At 46.9% G+C, this 27251-nt stretch overlaps 1 long non-coding RNA gene across 1 annotated transcript in view; it reads right to left on the minus strand.

The window, feature by feature from the left end:
* LOC138672083 (uncharacterized) overlaps nt 1-27251 on the minus strand; it is a 163015-nt gene that overhangs the window by 53050 nt on the left and 82714 nt on the right. The gene's annotated exons all lie outside the window — the stretch shown is intronic.

Raw genomic sequence — 27251 nt, forward strand, 5'->3', positions numbered from 1 at the left:
GGTAGTCCTTAGCGTCACCATGGATACAGCGGAGGCCCACCCTCTTTTCAGGAATTGTGGCTTTGACTAGGGTTACCAAACAGGCCAGTCATTTGTACCCCGTTTACTGTCACAGAGCCTGGTTGAGGGACAGCACTGTAAGCAGGGTATGCAAAATATGAGCAGCAGTCTATTGTCTCAGTGTTCATGGGGCAATGGGCGGCTATGTGATGTGGGATATGACACTTCCAACAAATTATACTATTAGACGGAGCTTTTGATTCAGATACCTCCTGGGCTCGTGGACGTCCCACCCCCTTTTTGGGTCTGCCCCTTTTGGGAACCCAAGTATGGGGATGCTCTACCCCCATGCTTCCCCAAGGACCTTTCAACCACCTTGTACCTCTCCACCAGGCTCACTAGGTCATCAGCATTACAGGATTGCACCGGCCTTGGTAGGGAGTGTTTTAACCTGTCCATGACAACCATCTCCACCATCTGTGCTTGGGAGGAGGATTCAGGTTGCAACCATTGTTGGACCAGGTATAGGAGGTCAAACATTGGGACCGGGGAGGTTTGTCACTGCGATATCCCACTGGTGCACCCATTGTGCCCTGACAGAGTCACTCCTAAGCGTGCCATGATGTCAGCCTTTAACTTGGTGTACTCTTTCGCATCCTGCAACACCAAGTCATAATATGCCTTCCGGGGTTCACTTGTTAAATATTTTGCCAGAACCTCCACCCACTGCTCCGGAGGAAATTTCTCATGCTCTGCCACCCTTTCAAACACCACCAGGAACACCTTGGCATCATCACCCAGTGTCATCTTTTGCAATGCTCTTCTTGCCGTCCTCCTCACGTGAGAGTCATCACCTGAATTTGGGGTTGCTGCTGTTGCCACTGCTGCTGCTTCTGATGTTGCTGCTGCCAAATCTGTTGCTTCTGTAGCTTAGCCTGCACCAGTTACTTTATCAAATCCTCCAAGTTGTCAAACTTCGCTCCTGCAGCTGCTTTCACCGAGGAAATGTGATATCTGTGCGGCAGTCACACTGCCCCGTGGGATTCTTGCCTGTGCTTCTAGCACCAATTGTAGAGCGTTGTACTTACTCGATTGAGGTTAGCCACCGGAAATGGTATTGCTGCAATGCAAGTTTATTTAAAGTTCATAATATGGTCCAGATGGCAAAACAAAATGCAGCCTTTTTTGGCACAAAGTGAAAACATAAAGAAAAAAGTCCATACAGCACACAGCCAGATCCGCCCGCTCAGAATAGTGTCTGGTTCTCTAGGCCTTAGCACAAACCAACCCACAGGAGATCCACACATCTCCAGCTGCAGACCCTGAATGAGACTCTTGGACGCCATTTGTTCTGCCAAACCACGCCCCTGGGGTGGGGATATGTGAGCAGTCATACCCACCCATCTCTTATGACTGCTCATAAAACCTGGCCCTGGAAAGGCCAAATAACGCTCTCAGCACTATATATGCTGGAGCATGCTTCCGAGCTCACATCACCACAGCTAATAGCCACAGTGAAACATATCCGGTGGCCATTTTACATACTCCCCCTCTGCCCAAAGATGGGGGCTTGTCACTTCTGCCAACAAACAGTGGACTCTCGACAGAGCATCAGCATTGCCATGCAGTTAGCCACGATGACACATATCTCCCTCAAGGACTTGTCCGGCGGCCATCTTACAATGGGTGCAATGTATGGGCACTAAACTGGTATAATTGCAATTCTCCAGAATAAAGCATGTATGTAACAAAATAGTCACTGCAGTTGTAGATTAATTAATTGATAGGTGCAATTTCTACAATGGGGGGTCACTTTTGGAGGTTTTCTGCTTTTCTGACACCTTAGAGGCTCCGCAAATGTCGTCCACAAACTATTCTGCCAAAAGCCAAATAACGCTCCTTTCTTCTCAGCCCTGATGTATGGCCAACAGTAGTTTCTGATGACATTTAGGGCATCACCACATTCTGGAGAAATTTTGCAAGACATTTTGGGGTCCAGTTTCACCTATGAACCCTTGTGTAACTGACAAATTTTGCAGCTAATAAAAAAATTACATTTTTACCACTAAAATTTTATATTTCCACGTCTCAGTGTTATAAAATTCTGTGAGACACCCAGGGGCGGATTATAAGAGGGTCAATCTGGGCGGTAGCCCAGGGCCCAGTGGTGTGGGGGGGCCCTGGGCTACCGCACACAGATTGCCCGCTGGCCGCCGCCATCATCAGGGCACTCGCAGCAAGTCTCATCATCATATGACAGTGACTCAGCACAGTGCACACAGTGAGTCACTGTCTCACTGACACAGTGCAGTGGCACCCCCGGCCGTGACCCACCCACCCAGCCGCCCGCCTGCTGCCCCTGTCAGAAGACTGGTTTGTTTGTATGTGTTGCCGCCGCCGGCGCGAGTGCCGGGCCCGTGCGGCCGGCCGCCGTGCCCCTGCCGTGCCGTCACTCTCGATCACTGAGGACACTGCCCATGCCGTGCCGGGAGCCCCCCCGGACCCGGTGGGCAGAGAGAGGGGGCCCGCATCGGGCCCCGTCTCATCTGCTCACCGGGCCCCTAGCGGCGCTGCCTGCGTCGGTTAGTTTCCTATTGCCGTGCGGGCGCGCCCGCACGGCAATAGTTAACGTCGGCCGCAGGCGCAGCGCACACGTCGCCGGCGTCTGACGTCATTGTCAGTCGCCGGCGAGTGCGCGCTGCTGGAGGGGAGGGAGCTCACCGCCTGGATCGTTGGTAAGGTGAGGACTGGAGAATTTTTTTTTTTTTAATAATCTGAGTGGAGATATAATAAATATAACGGTGGAGAAGTCGGGAGTGGGGGTGATGGGGGTGTGTGATTGGGGGGGGGGTGGCAGGTGCAGAATGCTGGGAGCAGGAGGACACAGTCTGGGACTGGGGCAGTCTGATATCTGGACACACTGGGTCTGGGGGGGCAATGATGCTGGAGGAGGAGGGGACACAGTCGGGACTGGGGGGGCCTCAAATGATTGCTATTTCTGGACACTGGGGCCTGGTGGGGGGCAATGCAGGAGACACTGGGGGGGGGGGAATGCTGGAGGACACAGTCTGGGGACTGGCTGAGCTGTGGGCAGATGATTGCTGGACATACTGGTCACGGTGCAATGATGCTGGAGGAGGAGGACACAGTCGGGACTGGGGCCTGGGGCCTCAAATGATTGCATTGCTATTGCTGGACACACTGGGGGGGGCAATGCAGGAGACACTGGGGGGGAAATGCTGAAGGACACAGTCTGGGGACTGGCTGGGCAGATGATTGCTGGACATACTGGTGCAATGATGCTGGAGGAGGACACAGTCGGGACTGGGGGCCTCAAATGATTGCATTGCTATTGCTGGACACTGGGGGGGGGGCAATGCAGGAGACACTGGGGGGGAAATGCTGGAGGACACAGTCTGGGGACTGGCTGGGCAGATGATTGCTGGACATACTGGGGCAATGCTGGAGGAGGACACAGTCTGGGGCAGATGATTGCTGGAGACACTGACTGGGGCAATGCTGGAGCCTGAGGACACAGTCTGGCTGGGGCAGATGATTGCTGGACATACTGGGGCATATTGCTGGACAGGACACACTGGGGGCAATGCTGGACATACTGGGGCAGATTGCTGGATACACTGTGTGGAGGTAATATGCTGGACACACTGGGGGTAATATGCTGGCCACACTGGGGCAGATTGTTGAACATACTGTCATGGGACAGGATGGAGACAGATGGGGCAGGATGGGTAAATCATATGGGGCAGGATGGATACTCATGAGTGCAGGATGCGAGAATATATTGCAGGAGCCAGGAATGAGATAAACGGGGCCAGGGTGGGAAATATTATTTCCGTAGGGGCTAATTAAGGGATATTATTACTGCAGTGATGTATTTATTTTATTTTTTGCGTATACTTTTTTTAAATGGGGGGGCGGTCCTGTTACTGTGCAGAGTGACACTATATTGCCTTTTTTTCTTCATGTGGTGTAATGTTGAAATTGTGAAAATTTAAGTAATGTGTTCTGCAAGCGGAGCTCGAGATAACTGTGTTATTTCCTGCAGAAACAACAAACAAGCCCTGGCTGGAATAAATGATGGCAGTCTGTGCTTCATGACAGATGAAGGACTTCACCGCTAGAGACGTCACTGGTGAGTCAGTGTTATCTATACACTGACACTATACACTGTAAACCAGGGGTGTCAAACTGCATTCGTCGAGGGCCTCAGCTCAGACCGTGCGTGTTTTCAAGATTTCCTTTGCGTTACACAAGGCGCTGGGATCATTCTGTGCAGGTGATTAAATTATCACCTGTGCAATACAAGGAAATCCTGAAAACATGACCTGTTTGCGGCCCTCGAGGAATGCAGTTTGACACCTCTGCTGTAAACCATATACAGAGCTCCTGTGTATAATGTCGCCAGTGATCGCTGTATAACCTCTACACAGACACTGCATACCAATTACAGATCTCCTGTGAATACTGGCAGTTATGGTGACAGTATTTTGTTTTTTTATTTATTTATTACTGTCAGGATTGTAGTATTCAGTCACTATGTGGTGGTAATATGTGGTCTGGAAATGGTGTTGTGGTATTTGTCCCTTGTGTGTGCTATTTGGTCACCAAGTGGTGGTAATATGTGCTCTTGACATGGTGTAGCGGTATTTGTTCCTTGTATGTGATATTATTCGGTCACTGGTGGTAATATGTGGTCTGGCATTTGTTCCTTGTGTGTGATATAATTTGATCACTGTGGTTGTAATATGGTGTCTGGTCATGGTGCGGTGCTATTTGTTCCTTGTATGTGATATTATTCGATCACTGGGGTTGTAATTTGTGGTCTGGTCATGGTGCGGTGCTATTTGTTCCTTGTATGTGATATTATTGGTCAAAATATACCTAAATTGTATTGCAGATTTTAACAAATATTTAATAGGTTACAGTAGAGTAGGACCCGGCCATTTTTCTGGAATAATCTGGCTCGGGTATGTCACATGACCCCCGTCACATGACCCCCGGGCCCCGTCACATGACCCCCGTCACATGACCCCCGTCACATGATCCGGGGGGCCCACAGTGTCTGAACAGCCCGGGGCCCTGGCTACCCTTAATCCACCCCTGGAGACACCTGTGGGTTTTAAAAGCTCACTACATCCCCAGATGAATTCCTTAAGCAGTGAAGTTTCCAATATGGTCAATTGTAGGGGTTTCTGTTTATCTGGCTCCGCAAATGGAGCCCACAATCTATTCAAATGGAAACCTGTGTTCTAAAAGCCAAATAGTGCTCCTTCTCAAGCAATCCCTGCCATGCGCTCAAACAGTAGTGTACATCAACATATGGCATACTACCTCTTTCGGTAAAAATTCCATAACAAATTGACTTGTTTGTTTTTTCGAATTACACCTTGGGTGATTGAAAACTTCGAGGCTAAGTAAAATTTTAGCAAAAATCCCTACATTTTTTGTTTTCACAGCTCAAATGTCTTTTGTACAAACCAGGGCACGGCCTCCCTTTCTTGAGCTGGATATCACATTTAAATAGCTCCACGTGGCTGATGTCCACAGATTAGGACCTGGTCCTTTTCCTGCCCTTATACACATTGAGGTCAACTTTGACACATGGTAAGTTTTTTAATATAAGGCCATCCCAAGAGGGTCACCTTGCCAGTGGTATGATGGCTTTTATCCTTGTTTAATAAAAAAAACTGTGTTTACTAAGAACCCTGTGTTATTTAAATGCACTTTTGCTTTTTACTTATTGAGTTACAGCAGGGTCTATGATCTTTTCATTTCTTTTAGGTTTTCTTTTAGTACATTTTTTGCGGAAACCTCTACATTTTTCATTTTCACCTCTCAAACTTATACAATTCTATGATGTAGTTTGTGGCTTAAAAATGCTGACCACACCCACAGATGAATTCATTATAGGGTTTTGTTTGCTAAATAGAGTCACTTGTGGGTGTTTCTGCTTTTTTGGTACCTGAGGGACTCTGCGAATGCAAGATGGTGTCCAAATTTGTTTTCCAAAAATGTTATAGCGCTCTTCGCATTCTGAGTTTGACCATGCGCCCAAATATTAGTTGTTTTTTTTTACCTCATATGGGGTATCACTCTGGTCAGGAGAAATTAAGTAACAAATTAAGGGGTCAATTTACTCCTGCTACCCCAAGTGTAAATTATACAGTAAATTCAGTGCTAACAGTAATTTTTTGTTTTTCACATCTAATTGTTATAAAGTTTCATGAATCGTCCGGTAGATTAAAAATGATCAGTACACCCCGAGTTGAATTCCTTAAGTAATCTAGTTTCAAAAATGTGGTCACTTGTCAGGGGTTTCACCTGTTTTGGCATGTCAGGGTCTCTGCAAATGTGACATGGCATTCACAATCTATTCTAAGCAAATTTATACCTCAAAAAAACAAATAGTGCTCTTTCTTTTTCGAATCCTGCCATGTGCCCAAACAGTGATGGAAAATCATTGCGTTCAGAAGGAATTGCTTATCAAATTATGGAGTCTGTGTTCCGTACTATCCATTATGAAAATTAGAAATTAGGGGCTAAAATAACATTTCAGCAGATAAAACATAATTTCCGTTTTCACATTCACATATTAAAAAGTTCTGTGAAGCACCTATGGGTTCAACATGCTCAACACAGCCCTACATGAATTCATTGATGGGTTTAGTTTCCAAAGCGGGGTCATTTTTGGGGGGTTTCTGCTGTTTTAGTCCCTCAGGGGCTTTGCAAATGAGACATGATGTCAGCAATCTATTACAGCCAAATTTACACTCGAAATACCAAATGTCGCTTCTTCCCTTTTGAGCCCTGCCGTGTGTCAAAACAGAACTTTTTAACTGCATGTGGGGTATTGTTACGCTAAGCAGAAAGTGAGTAACATTTTTTCATGTTACCTCTTACAAAAGTGAAAAATTTGGGGCTAAAGTAATGTGACGCCCAAGAGACCGGGATACCCAGCACCGGACCAATGGGGTCTGTCTCTTGAGGGGGATGTCACGGGTGGCTTGACCTGGTGCTGTGGCCTCAGGCAATGCACAGTGTAAGGGGTATCGTGAGGGGACAGGCACTTACTTGATCAGCAGCAGGTTCTCCCAGCGGCGATGATCCCGATCCTGGATAGATGGCTATTGTCCAAATGAAAGACTGAGGCACTGAAACGTTTAACTAGTTTACTTTAACATAAAAGGATTTACAACCAGTCCTGTCACCGGAGTCTGTATGGGAACTCTGAGTTACTTTGACCCTGCCGGGGTCTTCGCCTCTTATTGTGCGCAATTTCTGTGTGGCCCTGCTGCTGTATGTGAACTGGCTGCCGGCCCAATCTGTCCCCTCCGGGTCCTGGTTCGACGGGCAACCCGAGTCCTTTTATCGGCTTACCCCCTCCGGGAGTACCGCTGAACTCTGTGTCTGTTGCTGCGTCCGGCCCTAGTGAAGCTGATATCACCTCACGTTTTTCCGGTTGCTGTATTATATATAATGAATACAGCCACGGATCCGGTATCCGTCTTTGCGCCTGTTCTGGGTAGTGATTAATGCTACCCGGTTCTCACAATGTCCCTTTTCTCTGTCCCTCTTCTCCTCAGGCCGGTGATTTGGGCCTGGAAACCGTCATAGGGCTGTTAGAAATTCAGCTGTATGACCTCTCACTATCAGCTCCTTAGCCCAACTGCCATTTCTTCTCTCAGACCAGAATGGATTAAGGGGAGTCTCTGGAGCTCCCCCTTCTGGCCGGAGGTGGTAGTGCAGTTTTGCTATTTTAGTATTTGTGTCTAGTGTCAGTAACTATTTTTGTGGCAAATACCCCTAGGGGTGCCACATTCCCCCTTAGTTAAGAACAGTACTCCGGGACTGTGGGACGATAACATTTTGAAATAACAATTAATATGTACAGAGTCTTAAAAATGAAAAGTTACAAAAACCACTCAAGGAAACAAAAATAGAGTTCTGTAAAAAGTCACTTCAAATAGCGTCCATTAATACAGTTCTACCCTTGAAGGTACTCAATATAAAGTCTAAAGAAAGTTCAAAAAGAGCAAAAAGCAAAGTTCAAAAAGCAGTCTTTCTGGAGCTTTGATTTAGTGCCTCTGGGCTGATAACAAGTTCAAGAATATGCAAGAGGTTCATACAGACAAGTCTCTGTAGGTACTGGGCTTAAACGTTGCAGACTGATAACAATGACTATACTACATTTTCTGTTTAACTATATACGGCATAACATATATACAATTCACATTATGAGCTTTATAGTTGGTAATCTGCATACCTGGCCGGTAATTGACCCTGGGTACTACGCTGTGATCTACGTAATAGCGGTATCTCTTCATGTGGAGTACTACTGTCTACTGCGGATGTAGTATCTGCTCGCTCTGCTAAAGATAATTCCATAACTATGGAGTTGGCAAGTCCACCGTGAATGGGATTACTCTTTTCAGGAATCTGTTCTTCCTGGCCTGGAACCTCCTGTAGTACGGGGTCAGCCTCTTCCTGTCTTGGGACTTCTGGTATTGGGTTCGGTGTTGGATAAAAGGCCACCATGGGAACCACTACTGCACCATGGTATGTTAGTAGGGTTTGGGGAAAGTCTCCTATACAGGTGTGATACACTTCCTCTTCTTTTTCCTTTAGTGGTTGAACCTGTATGGGTTGAATAACTTCTGGTTCTGGCTGGACAACGTCTGGCTCTTTCAATGCTTCCGGACATAATTTAAGATTGTCTCTTGACACTAGTACAGATGTTAAGCCTCCGTTTTTGCTAATGAGACACATTTTAGGATTATCCACTCTTGTTGGTAAAACTGTGTAGGGTATGGCTTCCCACTGATTGTCCAGTTTATTGGTTCGACGATTTCTCTTGAGCACTTGGTCACCCGGTCTTAATGGGGTCGCTAGAGCATTCTGGTTGAAAGTTCGCTCTTGTCTTTCTCTAGTTTGCTGAAGGCTTCTTTCCATACTCTCTTGCACTTGGCGATACTGCTTTTGCCGTATGATATCCCAATTGGAGTCTTGAACTTCTGCGTCTGGTTTCAGAATTCCCATTTCTAGATCGATTGGTAGTTGGCCGGGTCTTGCACGCATAAGATAAGCTGGGGTGCAGTTGGTGGAGCTCACCGGGACATGATTATACAGATCCACCAAGTCAGGCAATTTCTCTGGCCATTGATTCCTTTCTGTCTCAGGTAAAGTCTTTAGTAGGTCTATTACAATATGGTTCATCTTCTCGCATAAGCCGTTTGTTTGTGGATGATAGGCCATCGTCCTGATCTTTTTGCAACCATACATATTACAGAATTCTCTGAAGATCTCTGATTCAAAGGCTGTACCTTGGTCGGTGAGAACCTGTTCCGGATATCCATGGGGTCTACAAAAGTACGTTTGGAACGCTTTGGCTGCTGTTTTTGCTGTCAGATCTTTTACGGGTACTACTACCAAGAAGCGTGAATAATGGTCCACGATGGTCAAGGCATAGACATAGCCGGACCGGCTTGGTATTAACTTCACGTGGTCTATGGCTACAAGTTCAAGTGGTTGTTTGGTGATTATGGGCTGCAGTGGTGCTCTTTGGTTCTTTTGATCGTTTCTTCTGAGGTTGCACGGGCCACAATTTCTGCACCACTGTTCGATTGATTTTCTCATCCCGACCCAATAAAATCTTTCTCTTAGAAGTACTTCTAACTTTTTCCAACCAAAGTGACCAGCACCATTATGGTAAGCTTCGAGGACCATCTTGACATCTTGTTTAGGCACGATAATCTGCCAAACCAATTCATGTGTTTTCGGATTGGTGTACAGAGCTTCCCTTGATACAGGAACATTTTGCCTCTCTCTTTCCAGAGTTGATGCGTCTCTTCTGGGGCATCCTCATCGGGATATGCACTTTGCTCAGTTAACAGTTCCTTCACCAACTTCACAGCCGGATTGCTGTCTTGGGTGTCAGCCCATCTATGGTGTGCTAACGGATTAAAATTCACCTCTTGTTGTTTCTGATAGGTACTTGACTGATTATGTTTTGCCTTGGGATGATGGAAGGCTGGTAGTTCAATTTCTTCAAGCTCCCCCGTTTCTTCTTCTACATCTCTCAAGTGTGGCATCCGGGATAGGGCATCGGCATTTCCATTCTTGCGACCTGCTCGATACTTGATCTTGAAGTTGTAATTAGATAACCGGGCTATCCATCGCTGTTCTAACGCACCTAATTTGGCTGTGTCCAGGTGGGTCAACGGATTGTTGTCAGTATAGACAATAAATTCTGCAGCGGCCAGACAGTGTTTGAAACGTTCCGTCACAGCCCAAACTACTGCCAGTAGTTCCAATTTGAAGGAGCTATAATTTTCTGGATTTCTTTCAGTAGGCCGGAGCTTTCTACTTGCAAAGGCGATGACTTTCTCCCGACCTTCTTGCTTTTGTGACAGCACCGCTCCTAGTCCCACATTACTGGCATCGGTGTAGAGGATGAAAGGTTGATGGTAATCTGGGTATGCCAGAACCTCTTCTCCGGTTAGTGCCTTCTTTAGTTGTTCAAAGGAGTCTTCCCTTTCGTCGTTCCACTGGAAAGGAGGGTTTCGGTTTGAAGGTTTCTTCGTCTGCCCTACCAAGGCGTCTTGCAAGGGTGCTGCCAACTTGGTAAATTTTTTTATAAATCTGCGATAGTAACCCACCAATCCCAGGAATTGCCTCACTTCTTTTGCGCTGGTAGGTCTCGGCCAATCCCTTATGGCGGTTATTTTCTCGGGATCCGGTGCTACTCCCTCCGAACTCACGATGTGTCCCAGGTACTGTACCTTTGGCTTGAGAAGGTGACATTTGGATGGCTTGATTTTCATGCCATACCTGGATAAGGCTTCGAACACTTCTGCCAAGTCTTTTAAGTGTTGTTCGTAAGTCTTTGAGTAGACGATCACATCATCTAGGTACAGGAGGACAGTCTCGAAGTTCTTGTGTCCGAGGCAGCATTCCATCAGCCGCTGGAAGGTACCGGATGCATTGCAGAGTCCGAACGGCATGCGATTAAATTCACTTAGACCCATTGGTGTGGTGAATGCCGTCTTTTCCTTATCTCTCTCAGCCACAGGGACTTGCCAATACCCGCTTGTTAAGTCTAAGGTGGAAAAATAATTAGCAGATTTCAAAGCAGTCAAGGACTCTTCTATCCTAGGCAAAAGGTAGGCATCTTTATGGGTGATGTTATTAATCTACGCACATTCTCATAGTTCCATCTTTTTTTTTGACAATCACTAGAGGGGCCGCCCAGGGGCTACAGCTGTCTCTTATTACCCCGGCCTGTTTCATTTCCCTCAGCATATCTTTTGCACATTGATAGTGAGCGGGCGGTATGGGTCTATATCTTTCTTTTATTGGGGGATGGTCACCTGTGGGGATTGTGTGTTCTACCCCTTCTATCCGTCCGAAGTCCAATGGGTGTTTACTGAAGACTTGTTCATATTCCGTCACTAGCCTATACACCCCTTGTTTTTGATGGGTAGGTGTTGAATTTATGCCCACGTGTAGCTGTTGGCACCAATCCTCCATTTCTCCATCTGAGCCATTGCCTTCCACCTGACAGGTTGGTTCTAAGGGCTCAATGGTTGTGATGGCATTGTTGTCAACAGTATATAGCTTTGCCATTGTAGCATACCTTGGCAAAGTGACCTCTTCCTCTCCACAGTTCAAAAGTCGTACCGGCACTCGTCCCCGGTGTACCTCGACTATCCCTCGTGCTGTGAGTATAGTGGGCCTGCTGTCGGTGTACACTGGTTCTATTAAGGCTTGATAATCTCGTCCCTTAGTACCAATGGCTGCTCTACACCATACCAGCATTTCTGTTTTTGGTGGGATTACAATAGACGTTGAATCACTTACCCTCACACTGCCGATTTCTCCACCTGCAACTTCTACCTGTTGCCTTAACATCAATACTTTTATTTCCCTCCGGAGAACTCTCTGCTGGCAGGATTGGGCAGTTTCAGCAATTTGCTGTAAGACAGAAATGACTTCGGAAAAGCAATTCTCTAACACATTCATTCCTATCAATACAGTTGGTTCACAGTTCCGCCGGTCAACATCAACAACAATTATACCCTGTTTCTTCAATTCTACTTTACCAATCTTTATGGTCATCTCCCTGAATCCTAGTTTTGGTACCAACTTACCATTACTGGCCCATATATCTAGTTCAACATCAGAGGGCCCTTTATCAATATCTGCATCAGCCCAGTACCTCTTATAAAGGATATATGGTATAGATGAAATCTGGGAACCTGTGTCCAGCAAAGCGTTGAGGGGCATTCCGTCCAGCACGATAGGGATAATGGGTCTTCCTCCGATGTACCTGTCGTGCCAGGGTGTTGGGCCTTGAAAGTTCATTCCTGCGAAGCGGCCCGCATTCCCAGGGGATTCCCATTTAAATCACAATCTCGTGCAAAGTGGCCTGGCTGCTGGCAACGGCGGCAAATGGGCTGTCCATCCGGTTGGTAGCGGTCGCGGGGTCGTCCTCTCCATGTCGGGTATCTCCGGGGTCTCATCCATGGAACACCTTCTCTACGGTTTGACAACTCCATCTTGGGTCCTCTCATCTCCTGCATGGTTTTAGCCATTGAAGCAACAACATCAGTTAAAGAGTCAAGCTTTTGTTGAAGAGCCTCATTAGTACTGGGCCCCAGGGGCTTAGCAATGGCCCCGGACATAGCTGATGTCACTGGTACTCCATGTTGTTGAGGAGCCTCTGCCATGAGTTGCGCAGGCTCCTGATCCCGAGGTGCCTCTGCCAGCTGGAGACGTATAACGCTCTCCTTTAATTGGGCAAATGTCAATTCAGGGTTCTTAAAAACAAGCATGCTCACATGCCCCTGGTGAGAAGGGGTGTAGAGTCCCTCAATAAATTGATCTCTTAGCAGTTTATCCGCTCCGGTGTTAAAAATGGGTTCAGCCAGTGTAAGTGATTTAAGGGCTTCCTGCAGGTTTAAGGCAAAGTCTCTCACGCCCTCATTAACTTTTTGTTTGCAATTAAAGAATCGTACTTTAGCTTTGCTGCTGGCAGTGGTTTCAAATGTAGCTTTTAATCCAGCAAATATGCATTCAACAGTGCCTTTTAGATCAGCTGCCCATGCTGTGACTTCTCGCTTAGCATGGCCACTTAACTGCATCATCAGGAGACTAACACGCTGGACTTCACCCACAGGGAACATGTCAAAATGGGCCAGCATCTTTTCTCTGAAATCGTCAAGGGTATTAGGCTCACCTTCATACATTGGAAGCCATGGGCCACCCGGGGTATATGGCATCAGCACCGGCATGATGGGCGCCACTCCTTGCACCGCTGCGCTACCGGACTCTCTATCGACACTCTGTCTTTCAGCTGCATTAGCGTCGCTGGGTGCTGCGGCGTCTCCGTGCTGCGACATACTGTGCCCCCTTAGTTAATCCGGACCCTTCCGGTCCTCCGCTTCCGTCGGGATAGTGTAGATTCGTTCCGCCGTGCAGCAGGATCGATTTTCCCCTTGCTCTGATGTCAGAGCGCTCAGCTTGGTGCCGCCCACAATGACACGCCCCCTGCTGCTCTCACCCACCGCGCTCTGTAATGGCGGATTCTGAAGTTTTTCAGTTAGACTGGGGCTCAGGTGATGGCGTAGCTCAATTAACAGTCTCGTGCCTAACGGTTATGAAGTGATTACCTCAGGGGATGGCGGCCATCTTTACTCCATTATAACCAATGGGGAAAAGTCAATTTCAATAGTTTTCAATGGGGAATGGATTTTTCTTTAATAAAGTCAATTTTCAAGATTTTTCATCCAAGTTTTCACAGTTTTGGGCTCCAATCACGGCACACAATACCCGGTATACGGGTTGGCTAGATCCTGTTCGTGACGCCAATTGTGACGCCCAAGAGACCGGGATACCCAGCACCGGACCAATGGGGTCTGTCTCTTGAGGGGGATGTCACGGGTGGCTTGACCTGGTGCTGTGGCCTCAGGCAATGCACAGTGTAAGGGGTATCGTGAGGGGACAGGCACTTACTTGATCAGCAGCAGGTTCTCCCAGCGGCGATGATCCCGATCCTGGATAGATGGCTATTGTCCAAATGAAAGACTGAGGCACTGAAACGTTTAACCAGTTTACTTTAACATAAAAGGATTTACAACCAGTCCTGTCACCGGAGTCTGTATGGGAACTCTGAGTTATTTTGACCCTGCCGGGGTCTTCGCCTCTTATTGTGCGCAATTTCTGTGTGGCCCTGCTGCTGTATGTGAACTGGCTGCCGGCCCAATCTGTCCCCTCCGGGTCCTGGTTCGACGGGCAACCCGAGTCCTTTTATCGGCTTACCCCCTCCGGGAGTACCGCTGAACTCTGTGTCTGTTGCTGCGTCCGGCCCTAGTGAAGCTGATATCACCTCACGTTTTTCCGGTTGCTGTATTATATATAATGAATACAGCCACGGATCCGTTATCCGTCTTTGCGCCTGTTCTGGGTAGTGATTAATGCTACCCGGTTCTCACAATGTCCCTTTTCTCTGTCCCTCTTCTCCTCAGGCCGGTGATTTGGGCCTGGAAACCGTCATAGGGCTGTTAGAAATTCAGCTGTATGACCTCTCACTATCAGCTCCTTAGCCCAACTGCCATTTCTTCTCTCAGACCAGAATGGATTAAGGGGAGTCTCTGGAGCTCCCCCTTCTGGCCAGAGGTGGTAGTGCAGTTTTGCTATTTTAGTATTTGTGTCTAGTGTCAGTAACTATTTTTGTGGCAAATACCCCTAGGGGTGCCACAGTAACATGGGGAAAACGTATTTTTTTCAAAGTGAAGACCTTATGTTATTAAATTCTGTGTAGTACATGTGAGTTCAAAATGCTAACTATACACCTGGATAATATTCTCGAGGGGTGTAGTTTCCAAAACCAGGTTACTTGTTGGAGTTTCTGCTGTTTAGGCACCTTAGGGGCTCTGCTAATGTGACATGGCATCCGCAGTCTATTGCAGCGAAATTTGTGTTCCCAAATTCAAATGGTGTACCTTCACTTCAGAGCCCTGCTGTTTGTACAGAGTTTTCTGACCACATATGGGGTAACAGAGCACTCATAAGAAAATCAACAACAAATATTGGGTTCAGTGTTCTCATGCTTTCCCTTGAAAATTTGGAGCTAAACCAACTTTTTTGTGAAGGAAATAAAAAATTTCCATATGATGACCTATTGTTATCAAATGCTGTGTAGTAATCCTTGAGGGGTGCAGTTTCTAAAATGGGGTCACTTGTGTGGGTCTCTGCTGTTTAGGTACTTTAAGGGCCCTACAAATGTGATATGGTGCCTGTAATCTATTTCAACCAAATTTGTGTTTCAAAATGCAAGCCCTGCTGCTTGTCCCATCATGTGCTGTGTATCAGCTCGCTGAGAAGAAACTGAGTAACAAATTGTGGGGTCCATTTTCTTGCGCTATTCCTTGTTAAAAATTGGGGCTAAAGCTACATTTTAGAGGAAAAATTACTATTTTTTTTATTCCACTTTGTGTAGCACCTAAAGGGTTAAAAAATTCCTGAGAGTAGTTTTGAAGTATTTGAGGGATGCCGTTTTTATATGGGAAATGTTATTTATTAATTATTTTTCTACAGCATTACCAACAGGTTCAAAGATATAAAGATTGAAAGTTTGAAAATTATGCATTTTTTAAATTTTAGTCAAAAATTCTGATATTTTCACAAATAAACCCCAAACATATTGACCTAAATTTGCCACTAAATTTGTACACAAAATACAATCTCCAAACCACTCAGATACGTTGACACGATCCAGAGTTATTATCACAAAAATGACACTGGTCAGTTAAAAAAAAAAATTGCCATGATCATTATCATCAAAATTGGCTCTGTCACTAAAGGGTTAAATGGACTTTTGACCTATTAAGACGTCATTGGGTTGAACTGTGTCTTTCCAGGAGGACATTGGATGTCAGGCAATACAGGATGTTGCAGGGACACATTTGCTCAGAGTACAAAGACGTTTATTGATATGTACTATCTCGGCATTTCAGAGCCAGAGCAGCTCTGTCCATCAGGTGAGGCATAAAAATAATGTTTGACTCTCAATATAACCCATTTTAAAGTACCAAAGAAGTGGATCATATAAATAAAAACCTGGCTATTCATGGGGGAAAAAAGAAAGGAATGGACAATACTGAGTTAAAATAAAAGACCAACCAAAATTTTTATTTTTAAAGGTAATATAAAAATATATTAAATGTAATAAAATGGACATATCAGGAGTGGTGACAGGTGTTCAAGACAAAGATTGATGACTTTTCTTTTCATTCATTACTGGTCAGATTGGCCAAGTTATCCTTACATCTATGCCCACTTATTACATCAGAGTTTAGAGAGTTAAATTGCCAGATTTCCTTTATATCAAGTGATTATGTGAACCTTGAGCCCCATTCATTTTTGCATTTTGCCAGGTTTTTGTCGGCAATACCTCTCAAGTAATGTCATTTTTGTTTAAGACAAATTCATCAAACAATTTGCGCCTTTTCGCCAATTGGTCTTTTGTGGTTTAGTTTTCTCATTTTTTCATCAGTGTGGCTTTTATAGATGTTTTAGACAGATTTATGATATGTGACTTTTTAAAAAAGTTGTAGGCACAACCCTACTCCAGGGTCCCTCGAATTGATCTTATGCACGCCAGCTAGTTTGACATATTTTTGTGACACTTTTTATAAAACGTGACTTTTCCTGCTAAGAAGTCACAAAACCATTTAAAGAAAGAAAAGAAGACTTTGTGCAATATTCGTGAATCATGTCCCATTTTCATGAATTTGATGCAAAAAAGTCAATGAAAGCCACAAGTCAAAAAAGAAAAGTGACTTAATTTTTTTTTTTTTCAAATGATGATGTGTTTTTCCTTTGCTTTGCTATCAAGATTATATCTGGACATATGAGCTAGTCCGTGAATGAAGAGTGCATTGGAAGAACAGCGAGAATCACAAAGCTGCTGGCTATATTTCCCAATTCCTTTCCTCTGGGTCATGTGACCTTGGGGTGCCCTCCTAAGAAGTCATCAGATCACAAACTGTCCTTTGTGTCCACACTTTAGTGATGCTCTTGTTCTGTACATGTGACAACACAGGTTACACTGTTTAAAGACAATGACACCATTGTCTATGGACTGATGAAAATCTTGGGCTACTGCTCTGCTTGGCATGAATTTGCATAGTATCCTTTTGTTACACACATACCAGCTGCCCCCATACACTAATACCTCCTGAAACATACCAGCTGCTCTTATAAACCTCTGCTGGATGCTGTGCTTATACACGCTCGCTAGAAGTCATCTCCTTTGTACATGCCAGCTGTCCTTTGTGCCCTTTTCTGATTATTTCCAATAAGCTAGATACCTTAATTCTATAGGCTAGAAAATTCATGATCTGTCAGCATATTTGGCCAAGGTCACGCGAGTGTATAAAAATCACCCAATTTTCATACAGATTTCCGTCTGTATTGTCACTCTCTGCTATACTTATGACTATTTTTTACATCCTTGTGGCATTAGTTTTTATACATTATCAGTTTATGCAATTTACAAAATGTGCAAGACCAAATACAGTTACCTGTGTTAATAATGGAGTATCTGTAGAAATTGGGTTCTATAGGGGATTCCATTTTTTTTGTACACCCATGGTCTCATCCAATTTATGAAAGGAACTAGTACATGATGCAATTTTTTTTGCGTGAATTTTTGGGCTGTGTAAGAAAAAAAAGTCATGTGAACAGCCCAAATGGATAACATTGGTCCGAGTGATGTCACTGTGATGTCACCACTCGGACCGATAATGCAACTGACGTATATTTCGGCCAGGATGCATTGTACCTTCATCTGTACAGTGTAAAAGGCCCATCTCAATGCATGGCACAAAGACCCAAGTTGTTCACAAGTTCAGTGGCTACAGTAGACCATTGGTTATAGTTATTATTAAAAAAATGTTTTAACTATGGCACCAATCAATTGAGTAATGAGGACAATATATTGGACACGTTTTAGGAAGACAAAAAGGGAAAAAACTTGTCTTGCACACCTTTAGTGTAAAATGAATGTATAAGTTAAGGTATAACTTGTTGTGGTTGGAAGGCTTTTTAATTTCTGGTAATAAATTATTAACTAAGTGCCTCACGTTTTTTCCGTGTATGGCAATAGCATAATTCATGTATTCATTACTTGAGTGTTTTGACAGACAGTGTATTGTATGTTTTAGTGTGAATCCACACTGGACTGATCTACAAGGGGTTTACAGTAGTAGGAAATCCACACCGGCAAAAGAAAACCCACACCAGATTGTGGTGTTTTTATTCTGGATGCAGTTAATTTGTACCGGAGTTCATCTTTTGCAATGAAAATGTCAGAATCTAAAGTCAAGATCCCCAGCACGAGGTTAGAAATAATCCACACACAGATCTGTAGGCGAAAAGTCATATCTGTCCTGTGTGACAGTATCGTTAAAGCCTAGAGTCAGCTGTATTGGTAGCATGAGATTGAGAAATTAGTGATAACAATAAACATGAGACAATATCAGACAATATGAAATTTGTTGCAAATTTAGAAAGCTGAAGGCACCAATACACATTAGATAGCTGTTGGCCAAACAATCATTTGTCCATACTCCCCCATACAAAGAAGCGTGTGTTCCCTATGAGAGAACTGCTGCCATTAAAATCTTATCTCCCTGCTGAACATAAGACCAATATTAACTGACCTGGCCAACTTTAATGTAAAGCAGGGGTGCATAATATGTGGGTGTAGCCCCCAAATTCTGTATACAGAAGTTTCCACATCAGTGGGAAGAAGAGTGGATGGGATGGGCAAGCAGAAAACGCACCACTTTGTACCCATTTCTGACTCCACCATACATCAAGATATTAGGGTACCTACCGTACCTTGACCCCTGTTTACCACTCCAGAATTGCAAAAATATATGCTAGTAAAGCAGGTTTCAGACTGCAATACAGTCTGCTAATCCGAATTCTCTGCCTCATTAGACCATATGAGGCTGAAAGTCCAGATCTGGAGACCTGGAAGCAAATCTGGGCATTGTGGTCCATGTAAGAACTATAAAATAGACCAGCCTGAACCGGACCTAAGAGAGGTGGCTGCCTACATGTGCAACTCTGATTATTCTACTTTAAGGGGAATGTGAAATGCAGCCAGCTGCTAGAATACCCATCGTCCTCAATAGAGTTATGTGTGCTGGTTCTCCACCTCTCTAGAGTGCTGATTGGGAGAGAATAGCACCCCCGTAGTCCAGATATATGTGAGTCCTGGTAGTGAACTCTGCATCCTTGCAATTATGGCTTGTACTGTACTTTTGATATGCTATAACATCTCAAAATATAACACCCCTTTAAATTTTATTGCAACCCTTGGAAGTACTTCAGTGTGACAATGCGGCCCCCGGATCACAAAAGGTTGTGCATACTTGGATCTAACATGTATGGGTAATTTAGAATTAGATTGGGAGAGCCAAATTTATCACAGTAGCTTATGCTGAATGATACAGTTGGCACAAAAGGCTCAGTGGTTAGCATTGCAGCGTTGGGGTCTGGGTTCAAATCCCACCAAGGACAACATCTGCAAGTAGTTTGTATATTCTTCCCTTGTTTGCGTGGGTTTCCTCTGGGTTCTCCGGTTTCCTCCCACACTTCAAAGACTAACTGATAGGGAATTTAGATTGTGAGCTCCGATGGGGACAGAAGTGATTATGTATGTAAAGCGCTGTGGAATATGATAACACTATATGGGCTTGTTTCCATTTGCGAGAAACACGTCCGTGTCTCGCATGTGGAAACGAAGCTCTGGTGCCGGCACTCCGGAGCAGGGCGTGCGGCCGCATAGCAACACATGCAGCCGCACGCTCCGCTCCGGATTGTCGGCACCAGAGCTTCGTTTCCACATGCGAGACACGGACGTGTTTCTCGCAAATGGAAACAAGCCCTATAAGTGAGAAAAAAAAATCAAATAAATAAGATAAATAAATAACTTTGGCAGCAAAATTGTAGGGTACCAGTAATTGTCTCATATTAAAACATGTACCCTTTCCTTCAAAACCACACCCATAGCATGTGCGTAATAATTCTGGCTCAAGAATTATGCAGCATTTTTTATGGTAAATCTGCCCAAGTCTGTATAGTGCACACATGTTAAACTTTGGCCTGTGGACCAAATCTGGCCCAAACGGTGAGTATTTTTGGCCTGTGATGCCAGGCAGGTCCCCCTAGTATATTTCACCAGCTCCACTGGCAGGTCACCCGTACTTTCACCCGTCATCGCACTTTCAACTTTATCTGCATTTTGGATGTCTATACTGTTGAAAGCAATGATGGAGGAGGGAGCGTCAGCTGCCACTCCTTCTCCCATCATTCCCTCTCTGCATCTGATGTCAGCGCAGCGGGAGCGATGACGTCATTACAATGCATCCACTGTACTGAGATGTGCAGAGGATCTGAAGACACCATGAAGAGACCAGTGCAGCGGGGGAACTGGCAGAAGTATTTTATTTATTTATTCTTGTGGAGCCATTATACTGTATGGAGAACTTTGTAGGGCCATTATACTGTATGGAGCACTATGTGGGACCATGTTACTGTTTGGACCACTATGTGGGGCCACTATACTGTATGGACCACTATGTTGCACTATTATGCTATATGGAGCACTTTTTGTGGCCATTATATAGTATGGAGAGCTGTGTGGGGATTACAGTTAGAGCATCATACTGTAATAGGGGTCACCATTCTTTGTCCTATGGTTTGAGGGTGCTGGGTACAGTAGGGTCATCTTACCGTGTGTGTGGAGGGTACCGTTGAGGAATTCAACCTGTGGGGATATATTACTGTAGTTGTGGGGAAATTTTGGTGGCATCAAACCTTATTATCTGTATTAATTTTTTTTTATCCTTTGTGTTAGGAGTCGAGTTTCCTCTGCTGCACAGGGGGAATCTCGATCCGTATCTGCTGCGGTCTCCCATTCGGTATCGGCCGCAGTGGGCTCTGCTCAGCGGAGACGTCGCTCCCAGTGTCTCGCTGGGGCTGATTCGGTGCATAGGGTCACTACTGCCTTTTCTGGCTTTCCTATCGTACCCTGCACTGATCTGTGGCGAGCGAGCCTCTCTGGGACTAAGTCCTTGTTTACTCACACTGAGCATGCCCAGGGCAGGGTCTCCCAGTGGAGGTCGAGGGCCACATGTTCGGTCACATGCTCAGGTGCTGCAGTACATTCCATTGGTCCTTCTGGAAGGTTCTGAAAGGGCAAAACATGCTCAGGTACTGCAGCACTTTCCATTGGTCCTTCTGGAAGGTCCTGAAAGGGCAAAAACTTCAGTAGCAGCTTCCTGTGCTGCAACTATATAAACTGCGCATGACCGCACGGCCATGCGCTAGTATCGTCTTATGCTATATGCTTTGCGCCAATGTGGTCATGTGTTTGAATGTGTTCAGGGACCCGGCTGAAATAAGCCCCTAGAATGCTGGCACCTCCGGCGAGGAGATTGTGTTTAAGTGTGTTCAGGGACCCGGCTGAAATAAGCCCCTAGAATGCTAGCATCTCCGGCGAGGAGTTTTGTATGCATGCATGACCACTCACTGCTCACATCTGGGTAGTTGGCCTGTGCCTCTGTGAAAGTCTAACAGGGCACAGAGCTTTCCTCTCGCGGTTACTCTGTGAAGCTAACAGAGTTGGTATATACCGCCATATAGAGCCGCCATTATTTAGCAGCAGGTGCTTTCCTGCACGGTGGATCCCGGGTTGCGAACGCACCAATTCCATTTAATAAATTATATATTTGGTGCGTTCCGCCAACCCTAACAGTATACTAGCGCCAGGATCTGGCTAAGTAATGGCGGATGAACAGCGATTGCAGTGGTACATCCATCTGCTGGAGGGCCGGTTGGCGTCTCTTGAGCGTGCAACCTCGGCGGTGGATTTTACTGCAATAGCTGTTCAGGCTGCTAGCGTGGCTGCAGCAGCTTTACCCACTGCCACCTCTGTTCCGACCCTATCTCACCTTCCTTTGCCTGAGAGATACTCTGGGGACAGTAAGTCCTGTAGGGGTTTCGTGAGCCAATGTGGTATACACCTCGAGCTTCTGGCTGCACGTTTCCCTACTGAGCGGGCAAAGGTGGGATTCATAATCTCTCTCCTGTCGGACAGAGCGTTGGAGTGGGCTACGCCGCTGTGGGAGCGCAACGATCATGTGGTGCGGAGTGTTCCTAGGTTTCTGGACACTCTGAAACAGGTCATTTTAGGACCTCAAGTCACCCATGATACAGCGCTCCAACTGCTGGCTTTGACTCAGGGTTCAACCATGGTCAGCCATTTTGCTGTTCACTTCCGGACATTAGCGTCTGAGTTGGAATGGCCAGATAAAACCCTCATTCCCGTATTTTGGAGGGGGCTGGCTGACCATGTGAAGGACGCTTTGGCCACTAGGGAGATTCCCGCCACACTGGAGGAGCTCATAGCCGTATCGACTCGTATTGACCTCCGTTTAAACGAGCGGAGGTTGGAGCGAGCCCAGTGTAGGCAGAGGTTTCGGCTGGCTCCCACCTTCGCCAAACCTTTGGAATCTCCAGTCCAGGCATCCGAGTCACATGAGGCCTTAGAGGTGACACGAGCGGGATCCAAGTCTCAGTCTGCCCGTGCACATAAGGTCCGTCATGTTTGCCAGCAGTCAGGACACCTTGCCTCCAAGGGTCCTCAGCGGTCGTGGAAACGTCAGCGTCTAGTGGCAGTTGGAGGAGGTACACTAGACACGGCGACGTTTGCCTCAAAGTTGTCCTTCAAGGGGACAATTACCATAGGCCCATCCACTCTTATGGTCGAGCTATGCGTGGATTCTGGGGCAGAGGGTAACTTTATGTCTTCCGCTTTTGCCCAGCGTCACGCAATACCCTTGGTGATGCTCGCCAAGCCGGTAACCGTTCGAGTGGTAAATGGGTCAACACTACCTTCACAGATTACCCACCAAACCATTTCTTTCACGCTATCTGTGTCTCCATCACATCAGGAGATAATCTCCCTATTAGTCATTCCTGAGGGAATTGATGAGGTCCTGTTGGGGATACCATGGCTTCGCTACCATTCTCCTCATATTGAGTGGTCCTCTGGGAGAATTTTGGGTTGGAGTAAATCTTGCGAGGGTAGATGTCTGAGGGAGTGCATTCAGGTTGCTACTACACAGGTACCCGCAGATCTTTCCTCTCTCCCCAAGCACTATTGGCCCTATGCAGACGTGTTCTCCAAAAGAGCTGCGGAGACCCTTCCGCCTCACCGCTCCTATGACTGTCCTATTGACCTCTTGCCTGGTGCTGAGCCTCCCCGGGGTCGAGTCTATCCGTTATCTCTCCCGGAGACGGAGGCAATGTCCCAGTACATCCAGGAGAATCTGGCAAGAGGATTCATTAGGAAGTCAGTGTCACCGGCAGGGGCAGGGTTCTTCTTCGTACAGAAGAAGACTGGAGACTTACGTCCATGCATAGACTACAGGGGTCTTAACGCCATCACCGTTAAGAACAAGTACCCACTATCCCTGATATCTGAGCTGTTTGATAGGCTACGGGGAGCGAGGGTATTTACAAAGTTAGATCTGCGGGGTGCTTACAACCTGATTCGCATCCGTGAGGGGGATGAATGGAAGACGGCTTTTAACACCAGGGATGGGCACTATGAATATCTGGTGATGCCCTTCAAGCTCTGTAATGCCCCAGCCGTTTTCCAAGACTTTGTGAACGACATCTTCCGGGATATGCTCACCACCTCAGTCGTAGTCTATCTGGATGATATTCTCATCTTCTCTCCAGATATTGACTCCCATCGGAGAGATGTTCGCAAAGTCTTCGACCTCTTACGGGCAAACTCCCTCTACGCCAAGTTGGAGAAGTGTGTGTTTGAGCAGGAGTCCTTGCCTTTCCTTGGTTATATCATCTCTGCCCAGGGTTTGGCTATGGATCCTGCCAAGCTACAGGCTGTAATGGACTGGCAGGAACCCCATTCTCTTAATGCGGTGCAGCGCTTTATGGGGTTCATTAATTACTATCGCCAGTTCATTCCACACTTCTCAACTTTGGTAGCTCCCTTGGTTGCCCTCACCAAGAAGGGAGCAAATCCCAAGTTGTGGTCAGAGGAGGTCTCCAAAGCCTTTCTCTCGATCAAGTCACACTTCGCTAGCGCTCCCATCCTACATCGCCCCGATGTTGATAAGCCATTTATCTTGGAGGTGGATGCCTCATCCGTTGGTGCTGGAGCAGTCCTTTTCCAAAAGGATGCTCAAGGTCGGAAGCATCCTTGCTTCTTCTTCTCCAAGACCTTCACACCAGTGGAGAGGAATTATTCCATCGGGGACAGGGAGTTGCTGGCCATGAAGTTGGCTTTTTCGGAGTGGAGACATCTCTTGGAGGGAGCTCGCTTTCCCTTCCAAGTCTTCACTGACCACAAGAACTTGGTGTATCTGCAAACGGCCCAGCGGCTGAATTCTCGCCAGGCTAGATGGTCCCTGTTCTTCTCCCGGTTCCATTTTACTCTCCATTTCCTCTCCGGGGAGAAGAACGTTCGTGCTGACGCTCTCTCCCGCTCCGTGGTGTCATCGGAGGAGGAGGAGCCTCGGCTTATTGTCCCTTCTGAGAGCCTGAGAACTGTAGCTCCAGTTTCGCTAGAGTCTGTGCCCCCGGGCAAGACTTTCGTACCAGCTAACTTGCGACCGGAGGTTCTCTCTTGGGCTCACTCCTCCAGAGTGGGTGGGTATTTTGGGACCAAGAGGACATCTGAGCTTCTGGCGAGAACATATTGGTGGCCGCATATGGCCCGAGATGTCAAGGACTATATTCAGGCGTGCGTTTCTTGCGCCCAGAATCGGTCTCCTCGGCAACGGCCTGCTGGGTTGCTTTACCCTCTACCGGTGGCGGACAGGCCCTGGGAGATGGTCGGGATGGACTTTGTGGTGGGTCTACCCAAGTCGCGTGGCTGCTCCATTATTTGGGTTGTCACCGACCATTTCTCCAAGATGGTGCATTTGGTGCCGCTTCCTCAGTTACCCTCAGCACGGGCCTTGGCGGTGTTGTTCATTAAACACGTTTTCCGTTTGCATGGTATGCCTGATAAGATTGTCAGCGATTGGGGTCCCCAGTTCGCATCTCGGTTTTGGAGAGAGCTCTGCCGTTTACTCAGCATAGAGTTAAACCTCTCCTCTGCATACCATCCCGAGACGAATGGGTTGGTGGAGAGAACCAACAAGACTCTGGTGACATATTTGCGACATTTCGTCTCTGCTAGGCAGGATGACTGGGCATCTTTGCTACCTTGGGCGGAATTTGCCCTGAACAACGCCGTAGCCGATTCCACTGGTCAAACTCCTTTTCTCCTTAATTACGGCCAGCATCCGCGTGTCCCTGTGCCCATGCCCGTGTCATCCACCGATTCGAGGGTGGCAGACTGGGCGGTGGAGGCACGTGGCATCTGGGACCGCACACAGGATGCCATCCGGGCCTCCAAGGAGAGAATGAGGGTTTCGGCTGATACACACCGGCGCCCCGCTCCGGTCTTTGCTCCTGGCGACTTAGTGTGGCTCTCCGCCCGTCACATCAGGCTGCGAGTTGAGTCCACTAAGTTTGCTCCTCGCTACATTGGCCTGTTTAAGGTTCTGGAACAGGTCAACCCTGTGGTCTACCGTTTGGCTATTCCTCCACGCCTTGGTATCACCAATACTTTCCACGTTTCCCTCTTAAAGCCCGTTCATTTGTCCCGGTTTTCCGAGTCATCTGCTGGGACATCGGGTTCATCCACGGATGAGTTTGAGGTGAATGCTATTGTGGGGTGCAAGGTGGTACGTGGCAAGAAATTTTATCTGGTGGACTGGAAGGGTCACGGCCCAGAGGATAGAACCTGGGAGCCTGTGGAGCACATTCGGGCTCCGCTGCTTATCGCAGCTTTTGACTGTAGTGAGGCTCAAGGAGGGGGGGCCCTAGGAGGGGGGGTAATGTTAGGAGTCGAGTTTCCTCTGCTGCACAGGGGGAATCTCGATCCGTATCTGCTACGGTCTCCCATTCGGTATCGGCCGCAGTGGGCTCTGCTCAGCGGAGACGTCGCTCCCAGTGTCTCGCTGGGGCTGATTCGGTGCATAGGGTCACTACTGCCTTTTCTGGCTTTCCTATGGTACCCTGCACTGATCTGCGGCGAGCGAGCCTCTCTGGGACTAAGTCCTTGTTTACTCACACTGAGCATGCCCATGGCAGGGTCTCCCATTGGAGGTCGAGGGCCACATGTTCGGTCACATGCTCAGGTGCTGCAGTACATTCCATTGGTCCTTCTGGAAGGTCCTGAAAGGGCAAAACATGCTCAGGTACTGCAGCACTTTCCATTGGTCCTTCTGGAAGGTCCTGAAAGGGCAAAAACTTCAGTAGCAGCTTCCTGTGCTGCAACTATATAAACTGCGCATGACCGCACGGCCATGCGCTAGTATCGTCTTATGCTATATGCTTTGCGCCAATGTGGTAATGTGTTTGAATGTGTTCAGGGACCCGGCTGAAATAAGCCCCTAGAATGCTGGCACCTCCGGCGAGGAGATTGTGTTTAAGTGTGTTCAGGGACCCGGCTGAAATAAGCCCCTAGAATGCTGGCATCTCCGGCGAGGAGTTTTGTATGCATGCATGACCACTCACTGCTCACATCTGGGTAGTTGGCCTGTGCCTCTGTGAAAGTCTAACAGGGCACAGAGCTTTCCTCTCGCGGTTACTCTGTGAAGCTAACAGAGTTGGTATATACCGCCATATAGAGCCGCCATTATTTAGCAGCAAGTGCTTTCCTGCACGGTGGATCCCGGGTTGCGAACGCACCAATTCCATTTAATAAATTATATATTTGGTGCGTTCCGCCAACCCTAACAGTATACTAGCGCCAGGATCTGGCTAAGTAATGGCAGATGAACAGCGATTGCAGTGGTACAAGCATCTGCTGGAGGGCCGGTTGGCGTCTCTTGAGCGTGCAACCTCGGCGGTGGATGTTACCGCAATAGCTGTTCAGGCTGCTAGCGTGGCTGCAGCAGCTTTACCCACTGCCACCTCTGTTCCGACCCTATCTCACCTTCCTTTGCCTGAGAGATACTCTGGGGACAGTAAGTCCTGTAGGGGTTTCGTGAGCCAATGTGGTATACACCTCGAGCTTCTGGCTGCACGTTTCCCTACTGAGCGGGCAAAGGTGGGATTCATAATCTCTCTCC

Source organism: Ranitomeya imitator, chromosome 3 (assembly GCF_032444005.1).
Source record: "Ranitomeya imitator isolate aRanImi1 chromosome 3, aRanImi1.pri, whole genome shotgun sequence".
Taxonomy (NCBI): Eukaryota; Metazoa; Chordata; class Amphibia; order Anura; family Dendrobatidae; genus Ranitomeya; species Ranitomeya imitator.